Consider the following 24,429-nt stretch of genomic DNA (forward strand, 5'->3'; position numbering starts at 1 on the left):
CAACAGGACAACGGTAACGAGAGATTTAGAGGGATTTAAATTTGAGGCCTAGTATTTAGGCGCTGGGTGACAGGTATGGGTTTAGTGACAGAATTAGACTTGGAAATACACAGTAGCGGGTGTGTGTGAAGTTATTCTGAATGACCCTATGTGCACCTTCAATATTATATACCCTTTTTGGGATAGATTTCAAATAGCTCTGATATAGCAGAAACCACTAAATTATGAAATTGCTAAATTGGGAATTGTACTTCAACCCAGAACAAAAAATGTGCTTTGACGGACACTAAATATCTTGCCCAGCAACAACAGTACAGCGGTGGGTAACGAGAGATTTAGAGGGAATTAAATTTGAGGCCTAGTATTTAGGCGCTGGGTCACCGGTATGGATTTAGTGACAGAATTAGACTTGGAAATACACAGTAGCGGGTGTGTGTGAAGTTACTCTGAATGACCCTATGTGCACCTTCAATATTATATACCCTTTTTGGGATAGATTTCAAAGAGCTCTGATATAGCAGGAACCACTAAATTATGAAATTGCTAAATTGGGAATTGTATTTCAACCCAGAACAAGAAATGTGCTTGAACGGACACTAAATAACTCGCCCAGCTACAGCACTAGGGACAGATTTAGCTGGATATAAATTTGAGGCCTAGTATTTAGGCGCTGGGTGACCGGTATGGATTTAGTGACAGAATTAGACTGGGATATGGCCAAAAAATGAACAGACTATTGCTGGTTAAATGCACTTGGTGTGACAGCTTCACCCTGATGTAGGCTTTAGCCAAAAAACAACCACACCATTGAGGGTTAAATGCACTTGGTGACAGGCGCAGCTTGCCCCTGATTTTGTATATGGCCAAAAAATGAACAGACTATTGCTGGTTAAATGCACTTGGTGTGACAGCTTCACCCTGATGTAGGCTTTAGCCAAAAAACAACCACACCATTGAGGGTTAAATGCACTTGGTGACAGGCGCAGCTTGCCCCTGATTTTGTATATGGCCAAAAAATGAACAGACTATTGCTGGTTAAATGCACTTGGTGTGACAGCTTCACCCTGATGTAGGCTTTAGCCAAAAAACAACCACACCATTGAGGGTTAAATGCACTTGGTGACAGGCGCAGCTTGCCCCTGATTTTGTATATGGCCAAAAAATGAACAGACTATTGCTGGTTAAATGCACTTGGTGTCACAGCTTCACCCTGATGTAGGCTTTAGCCAAAAAACAACCACACCATTGAGGGTTAAATGCACTTGGTCGCAGCTTGTGCTGGCGCACCACAAGACACAAAATGGCCGCCGATCACCCCAGAAAAATGAGACTGACAAACGGTCTGTGCAGCCTAAAAACAGTGAGCAATTGAGGATCAGCAGCTCAATGATCCACAGCTGCAGATCGATCAGTTAATCAAGTCCTTTGGAGGAGTTAATCTGCCTAATCTCGCCCTACTGTCGCAGCCGCAACCTCTCCCTACGCTAATCAGAGCAGAGTGACGGGCGGCGCTATGTGACTCCAGCTTAAATAGAGGCTGGGTCACATGGTGCTCTGGCCAATCACAGCCATGCCAATAGTAGGCATGGCTGTGATGGCCTCTTGGGGCAAGTAGTATGACGCTTGTTGATTGGCTGCTTTGCAGCCTTTCAAAAAGCGCCAAGAAAGCGTCACAAAAGCGCGAAGAAAGCGACGAACACCGAACCCGAACCCGGACTTTTACGAAAATGTCCGGGTTCGGGTCCGTGTCACGGACACCCCAAAATTCGGTACGAACCCGAACTATACAGTTCGAGTTCGCTCATCCCTAGTCACTGTGTATCACGTTCTTCCCCATCCGAGACAGGTCATGATACAGGAAATCACAAAGGGCGCCACTGTGATCTCTAAACGTCTTATACAAGACAAAGATTAACTGGTTGGAACAGACTGATAGCCTCTAAAGGAAATCCACTTATCCCAAGACCTCAAAAACTTGCGGTGCGATCTCATTTCCCACGAAGACAATTCCTCTAATCTATATATCTGATCCATCCTCTGTAACCATTGTTCCATTGAGGGAACCTCGGGGGAGAGCCACTGTAGGGGGATCAGTAGTTTAGAAGCATTCAGGATTTGATTTCTTGATGAAGGACATGGAGCAGTTCCCCCCTATGTTACTCTGTTCGTGCAGAACAGCGTGAGAGTGATTAGAGGGGTCGCACATGGCTTGCATACACTACATGCCTCCAACATAATTATTGGATCTCTACATGAAAATAATGAATTTGGTGCAAATCGAGAGGGGGGCATAGTTGAAGACATTGACTTCACAAGATATACAGAGCAGTGGAGTTTGCTTTGAAATTAAAAATTTCACCACTACGTAATTCGGCCCATACAGCAAAAGGGGGTGTACAATCACCCATCAATTTTCTAAAAAAAAAGCCTGTTTCACATGAAAAATTTCACCACTACATAATTTGGCCCATACAGCAAAAGGTGTACAATAACCCATCAATTTTCCCTAAAAAATATTAATAAAATAAAAAATTTCACCACTACGTAATTTGGCCCATGCAGCAAAAGGAGGTTTAAAATCACCCATCAATTTTCCCCCAAAAAGCCTGTTTCCCATAACAAATTTCACCGCTGCGTAATTTGGCCCATACAGCAAAAGGTGTACAATCACCCATCCATTTAAAAAAAATAAAATCACCCATAAATTTTCCCCCAAAAAGCCTGTTTCCCATAACAAATTTCACCACTACGTTATTCGGCTTATACAGCAAACATAGGTGTACAATCACCCATCAATTTTCCCCAAAAAACATGTTTAAAATACAAAATTTCACCACTACATAATCCGGCCCATACAGTAAAAGGAGGTGTACAATCAACTTTCAATTTTCCCCCCAAAAATCTGTTTCACGTAACAAATTACACCACTACGTAACATAGTACCATAGTAACATAGTATTTAAGGCCGAAAAAAGACATTTGTCCATCCAGTTCGGCCTGTTATCATGCAAGTTGATCCAGAGGAAGGAAAAAAAAAAAAACTGTGAGGTAGAAGCCAATTTTCCCCAATTTTCCTTCCAGACTCCAATCAGGCAATCAGAATAACTCTCTAGATCAACGACCCCTCTCTAGTAGCTATAGCCTGTAATATTATTACAATCCAGAAATGTATCCAAGCCCCTCTTGAATTCTTTTATTGTACTCACCATCACCACCTGCTCAGGCTGAGAGTTCCATTGTCTCACTGCTCTTACCATAAAGAATCCTTTTCTTTGTTTGTGTACAAACCTTCTTTCCTCCAGATGCAGAGGGTGTCCCCTTGTCACACTCACAGTCCTGGGGATAAATAGATGACGAGAGAGAGCTCTATACTGTCCCCTGATATATTTATACATAGTAACTAGATCTCCCCTCAGTCGTCTTTTTTCTAAAGTGAATAACCCTAATTTTGATAATCTTTGAGGGTACTGTAGTTGCCCCATTCCAGTTATTACTTTAGTTGCCCTCCTCTGAACCCTCTCCAGCTCTGATATGTCTTCCTTGTTCACAGGAGCCCAGAACTGTACACAGTACTCCATGTGTGGTCTGACTAGTGATCTGTAAAGTGGTCGGACTATGTCCTTATCACGGGCATCTATGCCACTTTTGATGCAACCCATTATCTTATTGGCCTTGACAGCAGCTGCCTGACACTGGTTTTTACTGCTTAGTTTGCTGTTTATTAAAATTCCTAGTTCCTTTTCCATGTCAGTGTTACTGAGTGTTTTACCATTTAGTATGTACGGGTGATTTGCATTATTCCTTCCCATGTGCATAACCTTACATTAGTCAGTGTTAAACCTCATCTGCCACTTCTCTGCCCAAGCCTCTAATCTATCCAGATCCATCTGTAGCAGTATATTGTCCTCTTCAGTGTTAATTACTTTACACAATTTAGTGTCATCTGTAAAAATTTATATTTTACTGTCCAAGTCTTCTACAAGATCATTAATAAATATATTGAAGAGAATAGGGCCCAATACTGACCCTGAGCTTCTCCACTAGTGACGACCCAATCTGAGTGTGTACCATTAATAACTACCCTCTATTTTCTATCATTGAGCCAGTTACTTACCCACATACAGACATTTTCTCCCAGTCTGAGCATTCTCATTTTATATACTAAGTTGCCTTTTATGTGGTACAGTGTCAAATGCTTTGGAGACGTCCAGATATACGACATCCATTGATTCCCCACTCTCAAGTCTAGAACTTACCTCCTCATAGAAACTGATTAAATTAGTTTGACATGACCAATCCCTCATGAAGCCATGCTGACATGGTGTTATTTGCTTATTTTCATTGAGATCCTCCAAGATAGCATCTTATTTCAAACAGTTTACCCACAACAGATTAGTGTTGAGCGCGAATATTCGAATTGCGAATTTTTTTCTCGAATATCGCAATTTCGAGATTTCGCGAATATTTAGAATATCGTTCTATATATTCGCGAATTCGAATATTCTTTTTTTTTTTTTTTATTATTATATTTTTTTCTTTCCCACTTCTCTAAAGCTGTTCTTACCTGTCCTTTGGATTCCTGGCTTCCTGGCTGCTCCAGTCAGTGGCGTTTTCAACTTACTGCTATATTCCATATTAGCTAAATTACAATCTAATCTATATGTGTATTTTACGAAATTTCGCAAATTGCGATGCGAATAATATAACACGAAATAATCGCATGAAGATTTCAATTTAGCACTGCTATATTCCATATTCTAGCCTAATATGGACTATAGCTGGGCTAAGTTAGCACTGCTATATTCCATACTAGGCTAGAATATGGAATATAGCTGTGCTAAGTTAGCACTGCTATATTCCATACTAGGCTAGAATATGGAATATAGCAGTGCTAAGTTGAAATCTTCATGCGATTATTTCGTGTTATATTACTCGCATCGCAATTTCGACTTTTGCAAATGTTCTTAATATTGCTCTAACTTCGTCTTTTAGAATATTACGAATATTCTAAAAGACGAAGTTAGAGCAATATTACGAAATTTCGTAAAATACACATATAGATTGTAATTTAGCTAATATAGTGCTATAATCCCTTTTTTTGCCTCTAATTTTTTTTTGCCTCTTCTGAACTTAAGTTTTGTAAAATATGTACACTGTTAAAAAATATTACTATAGCAGTATATTAGCTTAAATACAATCTATGTGTATTTTACGAAATTTCGTAATATTGCTCTAACTTCGTCTTTTAGAAATTTCGTAATATTGCTCTAACTTCGTCTTTTAGAATATTCGTAATATTCTAAAAGACGAAGTTAGAGCAATATTAAGAACATTTGCAAAAGCCGAAATTGCAATGCGAGTAATATAATACGAAATAATCGCATGAAGATTTCAACTTAGCACTGCTATATTCCATATTCTAGCCTAGTATGGAATATAGCAGTGCTAACTTAGCACAGCTATATTCCATATTAGGCTAGAATATGGAATATAGCAGTGCTAAGTTGAAATCTTCATGCGATTATTTCGTATTATATAACTCGCATCGCAATTTCGGCTTTTGCAAATGTTCTTAATATTGCTCTAACTTCGTCTTTTAGGATATTACGAATATTCTAAAAGACGAAGTTAGAGCAATATTACGAAATTTCGTAAAATACACATAGATTGTATTTAAGCTAATATACTGCTATAGTAATATTTTTTAATAGTGTACATATTTTACAAAACTTAAGTTCAGAAGAGGCAAAAAAAATTTAGAGGCAAAAAAAGGGATTATAGCACTATATTAGCTAAATTACAATCTATATGTGTATTTTACGAAATTTCGTAATATTGCTCTAACTTCGTCTTTTAGAATATTCGTAATATTCTAAGAGACGAAGTTAGAGCAAATCACGAAATTTCGTAAAATACACATATTAGCCTAGCCATAGTCAATTAGCATAGGAACGTTGCCTTATACTATCAAGATAAATAATCGCAATACGCGGAAAAAAAAATAAAAAATCGTATATTATTCGCGATAACTGGAATAATTACGAATATTCGATTTCGACGAATATAACACGAATATTCATTCGAATATTCGCGAAATATCGCGAAATTGAATATGGCACCTCCCGCTCATCACTACAACAGATGTTAAACTTACCAGCCTATAGTTTCCGGGCTCTGTTTTTGCACCCCTTTTGAATATTGGCACCATATTTGCTATGTGCCAATCCTGTGGAACACTCCCTGTCAGTGTAGAGTCCGTAAATATAATAAATAAGGGTCTGGATTTGACATTACCTAATTCTTTTAGGATACGTGGGTGTATGCCATCTGGTCCTGGCAATTTGTCTATTTTAATATTTTTAAGTCGCTGTTGTACTTCTTCCTGGGTCAGAATTGGCACTTTTAATGGGGAATTTACTTTCACATTCTGCATTTCATCTGACAGTTTAATAGTTACTAGCTTTGCTTTCTCCACGTTGCTCTCTGTAACTCCCCCCTAATTCTCTGTAGAGGGGCTGACACCTTCAGATTTATACTTTTTACCATTTATAAAATTGAAGAACATTTTAGGGTTAGTTTTGCTATCTTTGGCAATTAATCTCTCGCTCTCTAGTATGGCAGCTTTTATTTGTTTTATACGTATTCTATTTTATTCCTTATAGTTTTTCAGTGCTTTCTGGCTACCCTCCTGTTTTAGTGATTTAAAGGCTTTCTTTTTGTCATTTATTGCTTTCTTTACAGTTCTATTTATCCACATTGGTTTCTTCTTGTTCCCTAACCCTTTATTCCTATAAGGTATGTATAGTGGATATAAAAGTATACACAGCCCTTTTAAAATTTCAGGTTTCTGTGATGTTAAAAAATGAGACAAAGATAAATAATTTCAGAACTTTGTCCACCTTTAATGTGATCTATAAACTGTACAACTCAATTGAAAAACAAACTGAAATCTTTTAGGTAGAGGGAAGAAAAAATATAAAAATAATATAATGTGGTTGCATAAGTGACGGTTTTTACATGGCTTACAAAAGCCGCACCATGTGAATAGATGTTTTCTGTCTCTTTTATTGCCCATAGAGAGACAACTATGTACAAGGCATTTCTTAAGATTCGGAGCTTTTATGAATATAAAATATAGATGTGTAGGGAGAACATCCCCTAATACAGGATCGTTTCTTAAGACCGACCAATTTTTCGTGATGGCATTTTTAATTGGACCAACATTACAACTGAACTGAGTAATAAATGAGTATCTGAAATATTTCTTATTTTTTGGTACATTCTTATGACCAATGCCTATTTCTTTCTCCTTTTCTATAATTTATCTGCACTCCTCTAGATCTCTTATCTGATATCCTTTCTCTACAAACAGCTTCTGTATCAGGCCGCAAAAGAGTGCATAATAAAAACCCATATGGGCTGAAATTTATGGGGGTTGAACGAGTGGAGAATAAATGATGGGGGGAAGATACTGTAGCGAAGATTGATCGTCAGGAGGTAGAATGGATCTTTAATCTAGGTACCCTCCAGCCCCGTGATCTGAATGTGGACTTTGATTTGAAATCATGTATGGTATAAAGAGAAATGTGCCAATGATGTGAACAATGAGGTTCCGCATAAGAAATATGACTAATTGTGGCATTGTATGAGTGGAACATCATGGAGTGAGCGCGGACTACAGAGGAAGTGCAGCCGGCTGATTGTAAATTTATATGAATGGAACATCGTAGAGTAAGCTCAGACTGCAGAGTAAATGCAGACCGGCTGATTCCAACACGTGACTGGGAAGGAGGTGTAAAGGAATTTTATGAATAGGAACGATAGAAGGTCTCAATTGGCTATATAAAGTATGTTAACATGAAGTGTAAGATTGCTTATGTGTAATATAACAATGTTGAAGATAGATAGTGAAAAGCCCTAATCTTGTAAATTATTATTTTATGAAGTATTAATATTTTAATCATTTTTATATGTGTTAGGGTAGGAGACAAATATTAAAGGAGAAACGGACAACAATAAAGTGTGGAGCACTATAATAGTGATAGGTGCATTTGAGTCTACACTTGCTGGAATGGTTAAAGGAGCACATATTGAAGAGCAGTGTGGTTACTTTCTTGTGAAGTAATATTAAGTGTGAACAGAACCCACCACACCTGTAACCTGCAGCGCTCACAGTAGGCTTGATAATTTGGAACTGAATTTTACTTTGTTTATGCAGTTTCCACCTCACCACTAGTGACTAGGCCACTGTGTTGACTCCTCATGCAGTTGCCACCCTCCCCATAATGTAACTGGGCCACTGTGTTAACTCCTCATGTGGTTGCCACCCTTTCCCACTCTATGACGAGGCCACTATTACCCCTGTTTGGCCTTGTTGACATCACTATTTATTTTACCCTTCCTCTGATCTGGACAGAAAAATAAGAATCACAAAGTATTCTGTCTTTGGAGCAGCCGTAAGACCTTTATCACATGTCCCCTATTTTGCATCAGTATATGCGCTTGATCTTGAAGCCAAAATCAGGAGTGTATACAAAACACAGAAGATATGCAAACTTCCCAATCATGTGTCATCTCTGTTTTGGATCCACTCCTGTTTTCTTTGGCCTTAGCTATAATGATGAATTACTTTCCAAATATTGACCATATGAAGGCTGATGCTCTAAAGAAAGAATATGTTTTATGGGGTTTTTTCCTATGACGGATGAGAAGAAGGGCAAAATAAACAGTGATGTCAACAGAAACTTATTGCTGACACCCTCTCCACTGTTATAGGGGAACTACTTGTTTCAGCGTGTAACAGCACAGGTTCTGTAGAAATGTGGAATCAGCTAACGACGATGTAAAAGCAGTGCACTCTTTCACTCTATAGTACAATCTGGGGCCACTGCACGGTTCTTTATACCTGACCCTAACATTAACCTATAAGGTTATGTTCACACTTCAGTAATTTAGTCAGTTTTGCCCCTGTAACTGACTAAATAAGTAAGGTATGAAGTGATTCTAAGAGTCATGCCTATCAACTGCCTGTAATGCAGAGGCAAAGTAACTGTTTCACTAAAACAGTGAACTACCTATGCATGTTTCTGCAATGCACAGTTTTCTTCACCAATATACAGGCTCTCTGCAGCCAGGAAATAACTGGTTTTTAAAGTGATTCATCACAAATAAATTTGGATCAAATCAAATCTTTTTGGAAAATTTTGAAAAGTAGTGATTTTTTTTATGTTATCCCAATATTTTACTTGGTTAAAGTGAATGATTTGATCTGTTGCCTTAGTCCTATTAATGGTAACAAATGTGTCTTATTGTTTTTTTTATATAGTAAATGCTAGTTACATAGAGTGTATACTGCAAAATGAGAAGCAGCTGCTTAAATAACATTTTATTTAATCAAATTAAAATTACATTAGAAATCCTAAAGGCTTAGAGCAAATATTTTAAGAATATTGGAGTAGCAAGCATCTCGGCGATGCACATGTAAATACACAGTCATTATATATTCAGTGAGTTCTTCTAACAGGCAATGCAGTTAGCAAGGTTGTACTTCTTATGATCCTTTCATGTCAGAATAATTACTAAAGTAAAAGCATAGCTAAATAATAAGGTACTTTTGAAAATGTGTATAAAATGCTCATGTAGCGACAGATACAACTCACACACTAGTGCTAACTTTATCTGAACTGGAAATACCGTACTTTGGGAGTTTTCAGGCTGAGTTCTTTAGTTAGAACAATACTATCTAGCACAGATGTCTGTTTTGCAACATACAGTATCCACATGTGTTAATTCATAGTTTTGATGCCATCAGTGTGAATCTACAATTTTCATAGTCATGAAAATAAAGAAAACTCTTTGAATGAGAAGGTGTGTCCAAACCTTTGGTCAGTATTGTATATAAGTATAATATCCTAGTAGACTTTACATATGTACATAATAGATATTTGTAGTCTGCAATTGTATTATGACTAGATTAAATATATGCAATTTATGCATGAGTCTCTATATGTACATACAGTACAGACCAAAAGTTTGGACACACCTTCTCATTCAAAGAGTTTTCTTTATTTTCATGACTATGAAAATTGTAGATTCACACTGAAGGCATCAAAACTATGAATTAACACATGTGGAGTTATATACATAACAAAAAAGTGTGAAACAACAGAAAATATGTCATATTCTAGGTTCTTCAAAGTAGCCACCTTTTGCTTTGATTACTGCTTTGCACACTCTTGGCATTCTCTTGATGAGCTTCAAGAGGTAGTCACTTGAAATGGATTTCACTTCACAGGTGTGCCTTGTCAGTTTAATAAGTGGGATTTATTGCCTTATAAATGGGGTTGGGACCATCAGTTGCATTGTGGAGAAGTCCGGTGGATACACAGTTCATAGTCCTATTGAATAGATTGTTAGAATTTTTATTATGGCAAGAAAAAAGCAGCTAAGTAAATAAAAATGAGTGGCCATTATTACTTTAAGAAATGAAGGTCAGTCAGTCCGAAAAATTGGGAAAACTTTGAAAGTGTCCCCAAGTGCAGTCACAAAAACCATGAAGCGCTACAAAGAAACTGGCTCACATGCGGACTGAAAAGAATGGTGTGGTATTAGCAGGAGGTGCTCAAAACCACATGCAGTTGTGCATAGATATATAGGGGTGCAAATCCTGCACTTGTGGCCCGTTGCTAATGGCGATCCCCAGCAAAAATGCATATGGTGGAGGATGCCCGCAGCGAACCACAAGTACCACAATAGACATCCTACACAAGGTAGCAATTATGTGGATGTGATAATCAATGTAACAATATAACAAAATAATAGCAAAGACAGGTGCACTCTGCGGTCTTACTAAAACCTCAAACTGATTTTAAAATTGAGAGATTAGTCAACATGTCCTAGGGTCACATGCGGACTGCCCCAGGAAAGGAAGACCAAGAGTGACTTCTGCTGCGGAGGATAAGTTCATCCGAGTCACCAGCTTCAGAAATTGCAGGTTAACAGCAGCTCAGATTAGAGACCAGGTCAATGCCACACAGAGTTCTAGCAGCAGACACATCTCTAGAATAACTGTTAAGAGGAGACTGTGTGAATCAGGCCTTCATGGTAGAATATCTGTTAGGAAACCACTGCTAAGGACAGGCAACAAGTAGAAGAGACTTGTTTGGGCTAAAGAACACATGAGTCCAAATTTGAGATCTTTGGTTCCAACCGCCGTGTCTTTGTGCGACGCAGAAAAGGTGAACGGATGGACTCTACATGCCTGGCTCCCACCGTGAAGCATGGAGGAGGAGGTGTGATGGTGTGGGGGTGCTTTGCTGGTGACACTGTTGGGGATTTATTCAAAATTGAAGGCATACTGAACCAGCATGGCTACCACAGCATCTTGCAGCGGCATGTTGCGTTTAGTTGGACCATCATTTATTTTTCAACAGGACAATGACCCCAAACACACCTCCAGGCTGTGTAAGGGCTATTTGACCATGAAGGAGAGTTATGGGGTGCTGCACCAGATGACCTGGGCTCCACAGTCAACGGACCTGAACCCAGTCGAGATGGTTTGGGGTGGGCTGGACCGCAGAGAGAAGGCAAAAGGGCCAACAAGTGCTAAGATTCTCTGGGAACTCCTTCAAGACTGTTGGAAGACCATTTACGGACCTCTTGAAGCTCATCAAGAGAATGCCAAGAGTGTGCAAAGCAGTAATCAAAGCAAAAGGTGGCTACTTTGAAGAACCTAGAATATGACATATTTTCAGTTGTTTCACACTATTTTGTTATGTATATAATTCCACATGTGTTAATTCATAGTTTTGATGCCTTCAGTGTGAATCTACAATTTTCATAGTCATGAAAATAAAGAAAACTCTTTGAATGAGTAGGTGTGTCCAAACTTTTGGTCTGTACTGTATTGTAACTCATCCTTTGCACTTATTAAAGACAAATGTTTGTTGTTCTTCTATGTCTGCCTGATTCCTTTATTTCAGCTTTTAACTTCATCAAACCCCAGGGAAAGATGGTCTGAGTACCCCGTGACACAGCATCTCATTATGACCACTTTAACTCCCATCCTCTGCACTGGCTCCTCAGGGGCTTGCTGCACAGGGCAAAGTCTTTAGTAGCAATTTTAGTCAGGTGATTAGCATCTTATCAGTGTAGGGATCTGTGCAATTGTGGTGGGATTGGCAATGACAGTGTCACGGTCATATTAGTGTTTGACCGTGATGCGGTTGCCGTGCAAACTGGTTGTCAGGGACAACGTGTAGTTTGTGTTTTGCCTGTGCACTTCCCCTTTAAGGTTTGCCTACCTGCTGTTTGGTCAACAAGGGGTTAATCTTATGACTAGTGAGGATTAAGGTTTTTGCTGGGTGTGGCCGCAAGCTTGATATAAATCTGTGGCTTGTTGGCTGGGGCAAGTGGTTCTACTGCCTTTGTTGGACTAGGACCTTGCCCCTAGCTCTTTGTCATCTGAGAGCCATCCTAGTTGTCATCAATGTCATCCTGATGTCTCCTTCCCTTACTTTCCTTATTTGTTTGGAGTGGGTTATGTTCAGGGTGTTTGTATGTCTAGTTTGGTGTTACATGTCTGGTGGTGTTTGGTGTCCAGCATGTTTTCTAGACATTTCCCTGTCTTCCGTTGGTTGTATCCTCCAGAAGGGGGTCTCTGGTTCCCCGAAGGGGGGACCAATTGTCCATACGCAGCTATGTGTGTCCTGGATGCCTGGGTGGTTGTTGTATGTGCTGTGTCCTTAATGTGTGTGGACATCAGCACTTGTGCACCGGTTCCAGTCAGTGTGACTGTGGCAGGTAAGTGTGTTGCATTCGTCACTTACCTGCCAATTGCATATGCTGTATACGGTCTGCTTTCTTTGCAGCTTGGCCAGTGGAGACTCCTGTTTGTCCGTGTTGTGGAGGAACAGGTCGTCTTTACCCTACTCCTAGTCCAGGGATTTCCTGAGGGTTAGTAGAGCCCTGAGGTTCCGGAGTATGAGCCCTCCTACCATCTGGGCTTTCTCATACGGTTAGGAGTCAGGGCCAGAATTAGGGATGCTGTAAGAGGTGACCTGCTTCCTTATTCCTCCTCCTGGCCTTGTTGCTTCCAAGTTGATTACTTATTGTACAGTGGGGAGTTTCCCCCACTCCCTACCGTTACAGACAGACTCTCAGACTTCAAAGGTTAAAGTCTAAATGGTGATTGATTTTTTTTATCCAGCAAACCACAATACAGTGTATCCAAGTTAACTGCCACTTGGGTCAAGCCTTCAGCTCAGACACCATGTTCAACAGGGTGTCAATGACTGTCTTCTGGACAACTGTCAAATCATAAGTCTTCTCCATGATTGTGTATCCTTGAACCAGACTGAAGGGCCATTTAAAGGCTTAGGAAACCATTGCAGGTATTTTGTGTTGATTAGCTGATTACAGTGTGGCACCATGAGTCTACAATATTGAACATTTTCACAATATTGTAATCATCAACCCTAAAAGGAATAAACACTATTAAGATGAAGATGCCTCTCAACAAATCAGGTGCATCTCTGCCCTGCTGTATACCAGAAGCTGAAGTCTACGGCAGCTACACGCTGGCGTAGACTGCAGCTCTAACTTCTGCCACTTTCTTACGAAAGTTATAGTAAATGCAAAGCCCCGTCTCTTCCGCTAAGCCCCCTCCCTTTTATTCAGCACTTCGTAAAAATGTTGAGAAGCCTAAAAATTTGCTAATTATGGTGCACATGTTGCGTACCCCATAATCTGCAACTTTTTTACACCACAATAGTGGCATAAAGGGTATAATAAAAGTCCCTCCCTGAGTCTACAATATTGTCATTTTTCACAATATTCTAATTTCCTCATATACTGACTTTTGGGTTTTCATTAGCTGTAAGCCACGATCATAGACATTAAAAGAGAAAAAAAAGAAAAAAGGTTTGAAATAGATCACTCTGTATGTAATGAATCTATATTATAATTGACTTTCACTTTTGAATTGAATTGCTAAACTTTTTGATGACATTCTAATTTATTGAGATACATCCGCAAGTCACTGCAGAGCATGATTCAGAGTAAATAGAAGGCCATCTTTCTTATAGGGGTTGTCTCACTTCAGCAAGTGGCATTTAGGCTCCATTCACACGTCCGAAATTCCGTTCCGCATTTTCGGGAACGGAATTGCGGACCCATTCATTCCTATGGGATCCACAGTTCCGGGACCGCATTTCCATTCCGCAAAAAAATAGAACATGTCCTTTTCTTGTCCACAATTGCAGACAAGAACAGGCATATTCTATTAGTGCCGGCAATGTGCGGTCCGTAAAATGCGGAACGCACATTGCCGCTTTCCATGTTTTGCGGCTCCGTGGAACCGCAAAACACGTTGCCGACGTGTGAATGGAGCCTTATCATGTACAGAAAGTTAATAAAAGCCACTTACTAATGTATTTTTATTACCCATATTGTTTTCCTTGCTGGCTTGATTCCTTTTTCTATCACATTATAGACTGCTCATTTCAATCATTACGAATAGGTTTGAGCGAATCAAGCTTTGGACCATAGATATTAATTTGATTAGTTAAAAAAGATTTGTTGGTAATGCTGTTTACAAATGTATGGGCTTTGTGTAGCCAGACTTTGTTTCGGCTGAAGTTGCGTGAGACTTCGCTGAATGACTTTGGTATTCCTATCTGCATATTTAAAAACATTTTAAAATCAGAATCGGAAGGCAGTTTTGCTAACAAGATACCAGCCAGTACCAAAGCCAACTTTGGATTCCATTTTTAAAATGCTTTTAAAAATGCCGATAGGAATAACAAAGCCATTCACCAAAGTCTCCGTAACTTCGGACAAGATGAATTTTGGCTACACGGAGCCCATACATTTCCATACAGCATTACTACTGAAGTTTTTTTAACTAATAGACTTTGGATCTATGATCTGAAGCATGATTCATTCAAGCCTAGTTACGACCACCCTGCAATCCAGGAATGGTCGTCATGCTTGCACACTATAGCAAAAAGTGCCAACCTCGATAGTGGCAGGGATTCGTGGGAGCGCACATAGGCTATTGCTTTTTCTTATAGTATGCAAGTATGACCACCATTCCTGGATTGCAGGGTGGTCGTAACCATGGAAACGAGCAATGTATAATGTGATGGGAAAATGAATCAAGCCAGCAAAGGAAGCAATATGGACAATGACAATATATTAGTAAGTGGCTTGTATTAACTTTCTCTACATGATAAATGCCGTTTGCGGAAGTGACACAATCCCTTTACCGACTCTGTCTCCCTTGAACGATAATTTAAAATATATTTTTTCCCCTCTTTATTTTGTTTTGTGCTGCTTGGAATAAAAACAGTTTATATATAATTTTCCTTACTTTTTCCAGTATTTTTCTGTATATTAAACTAACAAGAATGAATGTTTACTAAATTCTTAATGTGGGTATTGAATGGAAGCTTATTTTTATGTCTCTATAAAAGTTTATCTTTAAATACAATTTGTAGAGTGGTTTTCCATTCTAGTGTGCAGCCACTGATGTAGAATGAAATGTTCAGTGCTGTTTCAGCGTAATATTTTCTTCATGATTGCTTCAGTGAGTAATGATTTTGGTGATACTTGATTTGAGCATGACTAGATAAAGTCATGAAAAAGCCCATTAGAAAACACTGAATAAAATAATGAAATCCCTTGAAAATGAAGGGAAAGCTGCATCTCAAATCATAGCAAGCTGCTAACACTACTGCATTACCATACAAGCGTCATATTTACAAGTTAGTGGCTAGATTTATTGCTTACATGTGTACGATAACCTCAGGTTCTGTTCTTAAAACAGTAGTTTGGCCACTTTGTCTAGTGTGTAGTCAACAAAGATAAGTGAATATAAATAACCCAAAGCAATAAAGAACTTTTACAGCGTTCAACTGAGAAGGTCAAATAAAAAAAAAAAGATGCCATTTAGAAAGAGAAAAAAAAAACATTTCAGTGTGTTACTGATCAGGGCATCACAGCTGCTTAATTTGCCTTGGGGAACTATGGGAATAAAGATGAACCGTACCATTTATTTTCCATAAGTTTCAAGTGAAAATGACCTAGAAACCACATTGCACATTTGAAATCTATGTATTAATCCCACATCTGTTAACTATTTTTAATTACATTTAACAGTCCCAGATGTTTTCTTTAAACACAATGCAGCCTTATTGGACATTTTAAACCTGGTATTTTAAGTAAAAATGAAATAAAAACTATACTTTTCAAACATGCATTCCAGAGCCAGCAGATTTCTCAGTTTATTTACATGAGTATTGTTAATAGTGAACATGTTTTTTAACATTTCCCTAGTAAATGATTCTGAAAGACGTAAAACCTAAAAACCTTCAAAGATGGATATGCAACAACTGCAACAAACCCTCTTAGCAACAACAGTGGATGGTTTTCTGGATAGAATTTTTTTTTAATCGCTCCATGTATTCTACAGCGAATACGATGCATCACTGAACATATCTGGTTTAGGTTTACTCCTAAGGGCATTATCTAAGTGTCCTCCCTTCAACTTTTCACCCCTTTAAAGGGAACGACCAGGCCACTATCTCTTGGAATTATCTTTATTCAGTAACAGTTAACTCACAGGTGTAAAAAACACCGTTGTGTGGCACCAAAGAAAAAATCAAAGCCATAGTCAGTCCAAAGGTCAGTGCAGGCAGCCAAGGGTCAAATTCAGGAAATGGTCAAAGGTCGAGCACAAGCAAATAAATGGAACTTCAGCACCCCTTAGCCAGAACTAGCAAGCTAAGAACCTATTGTTCAGGAACTTCCCAATGGGTAGTATTACACCTTAGGAGGAGAGGTTGTGGCAGAAAGCACTAGGTCTGAGCTGGAAGAGTGGAACATCTGGTGCTGGCTGGGAAGACACAGAAGGATGCTAGAGATCACTGAAGCTGATACATCATCATGGTGAGTATCCCAGCATCCTTGTCAGGAAGTAACAGAGAGACACTAGTGGGCATGAACCACAAGTATTACAAACTGCCTGCCCTAGCTCTTTAATTTCCTATTCATTTAAACTTTTAGCACAGCAAACAATCTCACTTTTTCAATGAGACCATTCTGTAGCCAGAGAGGGAAGTAGGTGAGTGAATCAATTAGAGCATCACACATTACACCGATAAAACCAAGGCTTAAGATAACATATTCAGTTTTCATTAGGCTCTCTCCTTTTTTTCTTAATTTGTGAATTCTGGTATCATAATTGCTGGGGTTCTTATAGTATAAATTGCCAGCCATTATGTTTTCTTTAGCAAATATTTTAGGTACAGTATGCTAGCACCAAAAATCATCTTTCCTGTGCAAGACATCTCTATATGTAAACAGGGATCTACTGCCCCCAAAAAATAATGATGTATGTATTAGAGATGAGTGAATTAAAGCTGACAAAGTGGAATTCATTACCAATTTCAGGAAAAATTAGATTTCCACAAAATCCGAATTTCCTTGTGCTTCGTGGTAACAAATCAAATTTTTTCCTAAAATGGCACATGTGAAGACATGGAGAAAGGAACTCTGGGAAGGTGGGATCACCCATACTGACATGCATACAGCCAATCATCAGCCAGCCAGCCCTGTGATGTCACAGCCCTATAAATAGTGTCAGCCATCTTAGATTCTGCCATTCACCACTGTACTTGGGGAGGGAGATACGTGTCTGCAGGCGCTAGGGACAGTGATAGAAAAAACGTCATTGTGCTAAAAAAATGATTTACAAGGGAAAGAATATTCAAGGTGTAGGGAAAGGATAGGGAGGAATCAATGCACATAATTTCTGTTGAACAGGGTTCATTCGGGGAGGTGACAGCCTGGGAAATAGGAACAATCCTATTAGACCTTGCAGCACTGACTGGGCACCCAAACTGCCATTATACAGCTCTGTAATTCCATCAAGTGCTGTTTGATACAGGCATTAATAGGGTTTATTATAAGGAAATATTTCTACATTTTATTTGACCTAATGCGGTGCAGTTATATGTTCTAAAGCATTTTTTGGCTTGCATTAGTGGGAAAAAAAAGTGCTTATTAGCCGTTGTGTGGTGAAGTGTGAAAATTACAGCCCTTTTTATTGTGTATTAGTGGCAAAAGTAAAATATATTTGCCCCTCAGTGGTGCAGTTATCTTTGTTAACCCTTTCATGACCAAGGGTCATTGATGCCCCAGTGTCCAGGTCAAAATTTACAAATCTGACATGCGTCACTTTATGTGGTAATAGCTTTGGAACACTTTTACTTATCCACGCAATTCTGAGACTGTTTTCTCGTGACACATTGTACTTCATGATAGTCATATATTTGAGTCAATATATTTCACCTTTATTTATGAAAAAATCCCAAATTTACCAAAAATTAGGAAAAATTCACAATTTTCCAAATTTCCATTTCTCTGCGTCTAAAACAGAAAGTGATACCTAATAAAATATTTATTACTTAACATTCCCCATATGTCTACTTTATGTTGGCATCATTTTGGAAATGTCATTTTATTTTTTTAGGACGTTAGAAGGCTTAGAAGTTTAGAAGCAATTCTTACAATTTTTAAGAAAATTTCCAAAACCCACTTTTTAAGGACCAGTTCAGGTCTGAAGTCCCTTTGTGGGGCTTACATAGTGGAAACCCCCATAAATGACCCCATTATAGAAACTACACCCCTCAAGTTACTCAAAACTGATTTTACAAACTTTGTTAACCCTTTAGGCGTTCCACAAGAATTAAAGGAAAATGGAGATGAAATTTAAAAATTTTGCTTTTTTGGCAGATTTTCCATATTATATATTTTTTTTCTTTAACACATTGAGGGTTAACAGCCAAACAAAACTCAATATTTATTACCCTGATCCCGCGGTTTACAGAAACACCCCACATGTGGTCGTAAACTGCTGTACGGGCACACGGCAGGGCGCAGATGGAAAGGAATGCCATACGGTTTTTGGAAGGCAGATTGTGCTGGATTGGTTTTCTGAACGCCATATGTTTTTTATTTTTCTGCCGATCGTCTTGTGCAGGGGCTCATTTTTTGCAGAAAGTGTTGAGGTTTTTATTGGTATCATTTTTGGGTACATAGGATTTTTTGATCATTCATTATTACACTTTATGGGGCAAGGTGACCCAAAAATTGGATGTTTTGGAACAGTTTTCATTTATTTATTTTCACAGCGTTCATCTGAGGAGTTAGGTCATGTGATAGTTTTATAGAGAAGATCGTTACGGACGTGGCAATACCTAATATGTATACTTTTTCTTATTTATTTAAGTTTTACACAATAATAGCATTTCTGAAACCAAAAAAATTATGTTTTAGTGTCTCTATAGTCTGAGAGCCATAGCTTTTTTATTTTCTGGGCGATTGTCTTAAATAGGGTTTTGCGGGACAAAGTGATGGTTTGATTGGTACTATTTTGGGGGTCATAAGCCTTTTTGATCGCTTGCTGTTGCACTTTTTGTGATGTAAGGTGACAAAAATAGCTTTTTTGGCACTGTTTTTTTTAAATTTATTTTTATGGTGTTTATCAGACGGGGTCCATCACGTGATATTAATGCAGGGGGCGGACCGCATCAGGGCAGGAAGGAGATCAGCGCAGCTGCGCAGGAGGCACAGATCGGCGTGGCACAGGTCAGCGGGGCACAGATGGGGGGGGACCACAGAGGGGCACCAAAGGCGGGCACCAAAGGCTTGGAGGATCGGGGGGCACGAGGACACCTTACCGATTTCAGGCTCTGATCTGCAGAGCGCAGATCAGAGCCTGAAACCGGCATTTTAACGCTGCCGCGATCCGATTGGTTAGTCTGCACAGACTAACCAATCGGATCGATTGCCGGCAAGGGGCCACTCTGATTGGTCCCTTGCCGGCATTACTGCACTGTATGCTGTCCGTGACAGCAGCAGGGCAGGGGCAGAAGCTTTAATCCAAGCGCTTTGCAGCGCTTGGATTAAAGAGCTGCCAGAACGTATATATACGTGGTAGCTGCACAGGGTATGTGCAGCTATCACGTATATATACAGATTGCAGACGTGAAAGGGTTAAAGCCCTTTTTTGCATATATTAGTTGTAGGAGGGTGCAAGGGTCGGTCATTGACGAAAGGTACGTGTCGCCGAGATTCCTGGTCTCGGTGAGATAAGAACTGGTAATTTCATGTGTCATGTGTGGGTGACTGTTCATGTGTGGGTGACTGTTCCCCACGATCCAGGCCAGGTTTTGAGCTGGGCTATAAAAACCCAGCCAGCAGTCTCAGCTGTGTGGAACACCAACCGATGGGGTGTTAACTGTCAGAAGTAGGTCATCGTCACGAAGAAACAGTCATTTTCACAGCTCGAGGTATCCTCCCTGAAGCTTGCATGTCGACGGTCTGCATTGTGAAGCTTGTCTAAAAGAAAAATCCTGCAGTGCAACTCCTTGGAGGAAACTCTTGATCAGGAACAGGCTTGTTTGCTCCTGCTCCTACAAAAACAATGGACTCTGTACAGCGTGACACTGATGTATAATTTCTCATACACCAGACTGAAAGAGTATTCCAAGCACCTGTCTGCCCACGTAGCTGCCGAGACGCAGAAGGGTCTTGCTATTGAAGTGGGTTCAGAGCTGAACCTAAAAGAATAATTTTCCTGTTTACCCAGACTCAAAGGAAAGGACAGAGATCCACAGCTCATACAGATTTCATCCAAGCCTCCGCTCACCAAGGCAAGAACAGAGGACCGGATTGTTCTTTGGGACGTACTTAGTGGATGATCTATTGGAGGTGTTACCAAATATATTTACTTGCCTCCCGCTCTTCCTGTATAACGGCTCTGAAGCGCTCATAGACTGTTGTTTCAGTAATCTGGTGATCAGTGCTCAAGACCTTACGTGTCTCAGTGGCGTTGCGGGCAGCACCGAGTGATAGGGTGACACCAGCAGGGCCAGCAACTTGCACACTTCTCATTTACGAATCCCAGGCATAGTCATCTCAGGAGAGGATATGTCTGGGATTTGAACCCATGACCTTCTGTATCTTTGTATTTCAGAAAAGTTTTTGATGGGATTTGAACCTACAACCTTCTGTATCAGAGGCAAAGCATTTATCCACACAGCCATAAGAGCAGACTTCTACTGTTATAGCTGGCTAAGTGTACATCATATATAGAGATATAGCAGAGCTGAGTGTGCTGGGACAGCTGTCATATAGAGATATAGCAGTGCTGGGTGTGTTGGGGCTGCTGTCATGTGTATAGATGTACACTTAGCCAGCTATAACAGTAGAAGTCTCATATTTTTCAGTCAGAGGCATTGCACTTCTTATGGCTGTGTGGGTAAGTGCTTTGCCTCTGATACAGAAGGTTGGAAGTTTGAATCCCAGCTGAAACTTTTCTGAAATACACAAGCACTGACTCCATATATGGACATACAGGGTGGGACACAGGAAGAGGCTGCATCACAGTGTTTTTTTAATACCCGACTGTTGCTGCTATGGGGGGAGCGGGAGGCACTTGATACTGGCACATGGGAGGAGGGGGGTTGGCACCTGATACTGGCACATGGGGGGGTTGGCACTATGACACTGGCACATGGGGGTGGGGGGGTTTGGCATTATGATACTGGCACATGGGGGGGAAGGAAAGAGGCACCTGATGATGGCAAATGGGGGGGTTGGCACCTGATGCTGGCACATGGGGGAGAGGGGGGTTGGCACCTGATACTGGCTACTGGCACATAGGGGGGTTGGCACTATGATACTGGCACATGGGGGGAAGGAGAGAGGCACCTGATATTGGCACATGGGGGGGTTAGCACTATGATACTGGCACATGGGGGGGAGGAGAGAGGCACTAGATACTGGCACTTTTGGGGGGGTGGCACTATGATACTGGGACATGAGGGGGAGAGAGGCACTTGATACTGGCACATGGGGGGTTGGCACTTGATACTTGCACATGGGGGGTTTGGCACTATGATACTGGCACATGGGGGTGGGAAGGAGAGAGGCACTTGATACTGGCACTTTTTTTTTGGGGGGGGGGGGAGATGGCACTATGATACTGGCACATGGGGGGTGGGAAGGAGAGAGGCACTTCATACTGGCACTTTTTTTGGGGGGGAGATGGCACTATGATACTGGCACATAGGGGGGTTGGCGCTTGATACTGGCACATGGGGGGTGGGAAGGAGAGAGGCACTTGATACTGGCACTTTTTTGGGGGGGAGATAGCACTATGATACTGGCACATGGGGGGAACGAGAGAGGCACCTGATACTGGCACATGGGGGGAGGGGGGTTGGCGTCTGATACTGGCTACTGGCACATGGGGGGTTGGCACTGTGATACTGGCACATGGGGGGAAGGAGAGAGGCATCTGATATTGGCACATGGGGGGTTGGCACTATTATACTGGCACATGGGAGGAAGGAGAGAGGCATTTGATACTGGCAAATGGGGGGAGGAGAGAGGCACTTCATACTGGCATTTTTGGGTTTGGGGGAGTGGCACTATGATACCGGACATGGGGCGGAGGAGAGAGGCACTTGATTCTGGCACATGGGGGGTTTGGCACTTGATACTGGCACATGGGGGGGTTTGGCATTATGATACTGGCACATGGGGGGTGGGAAGGAGAGAGGCACTTGATACTGGCACTTTTTTTTTGGGGGGGTGGCCCTATGATACTGGCACATGGGGGGTGGGAAGGAGAGAGGCACTTGATACTGGCACTTTTTTGGGGGGGATATGGTACTATGATACTGGGACATGGGGGGGTTTGGCACTATGATAACTGGCACATGGGGGGTGGGAAGGAGAGAGGCACTTGATACTGGCACTTTTTTAGGGGGAGATGGCACTATGATACTGGCACTTTTTTGGGGGGGGAGATGGCACTATGATACTGGCACATAGGGGGGTTTGGCACTATGATACTGGCACATGTGGGGTGGGAAGGAGAGAGGCACTTGATACTGGCACTTTTTTTTGGTGGGGGAGATGGTACTATGATACTGGCACATGGGGGAGGAGACAGGCACTTAATACTGGCACATTGGGGGGAGATAACACTATGATACTGGCACATGGGGAGGAGAGAGGCTCTTGATACTGGTACATGGGGGGGGGGTTGGGCACTATGATACTGGCACATGGTGGGGGGAAGGAGAGAGGCACTTGATACTGGCACATTGGGAGGGGGAGATGGCACTATGATACTGGGACATGTGGGGGGGGGAGAGAGGCACTTGATACTGGCACATGATGGGGGCATCTATGGGGACACCTACTGGCACATTATTGGGGGGCATTATGAGGGACACTAGGCAGGCAGCCTATCAGAGGCCGGACACTGAGGGCATCTACTGGGGCACTATATATGGGGCATTTTATACTGGTACATTATGGGGGGCACTAGCAGGAATGGGGGAGAGGAGCACCATGGGGGAATTTACTGGGGGCACTATATAGGGGTATTTTATACTGGCACATTATGGGGGCACTATGGGGACACTAGCTCAACTAGGGGCATTACAAGGGGGTATTTTTTGCACTGTCACATTATAAGGAGAATTATTTCTACTAGGGGGGGGGGGCATTATGGTGTGCTTTATTACTCCCCATGGTATGACCATGCTAGTAGCAGCACCAGCCTCTCCCTGCTCTGCTATCCCTCTGCCCCTTCTCCAAATCCTTATTATGAAATCTTTCTCATTAGGATAAAACACATCATCAGCTCTGCCGAGCCCCCAAAGTGTGAAAGTGGCGTCCGACATCCCCAAGGGTCAAGCCAAGTAATTGTAAGTTTTCATGTGGAGTATGTTTGTTATACACATATACCACTACACTGTACCCCACAATATACAGTATACCACTACACTGTGCCACACAATATACAGTATACCGCTACACTGGGCCACACAATATACAGTATACCTCTACACTGGGCCACACAATATACAGTCTACCTCTACACTGTGCCATACAATATACAGTATACCTCTACACTGTGCCACACAATATACAGTATATATACCGCTACACTGTGCCCCACAATATACAGTATACCACTACACTGTGCCACACAATATACAGTATACCTCTACACTGTGCCACACAATATACAGTATACCGCTACACTGTGCCACACAATATACAGTATACCGCTACACTGGGCCACACAATATACAGTATACCTTTACACTGTGCCACACAATATACAGTATACCTCTACAATGTGCCACACAATATTCAGTGTACCTCTACACTGTGCCACACAATATACAGTATACTTCTGCACTGTGCCCCACAATATACAATATACCGCTACACCGTGCCCCACAATATACAGTATACCTCTACACTGTGCCACACAATATACAGTATACCTCTACACTGTGCCACACAATATACAGTATACCGCTACACTGTGCCACACAA

The sequence above is a fragment of the Bufo gargarizans genome, chromosome 5 (assembly GCF_014858855.1).
Source record: "Bufo gargarizans isolate SCDJY-AF-19 chromosome 5, ASM1485885v1, whole genome shotgun sequence".
NCBI lineage: Eukaryota > Metazoa > Chordata > Amphibia > Anura > Bufonidae > Bufo > Bufo gargarizans.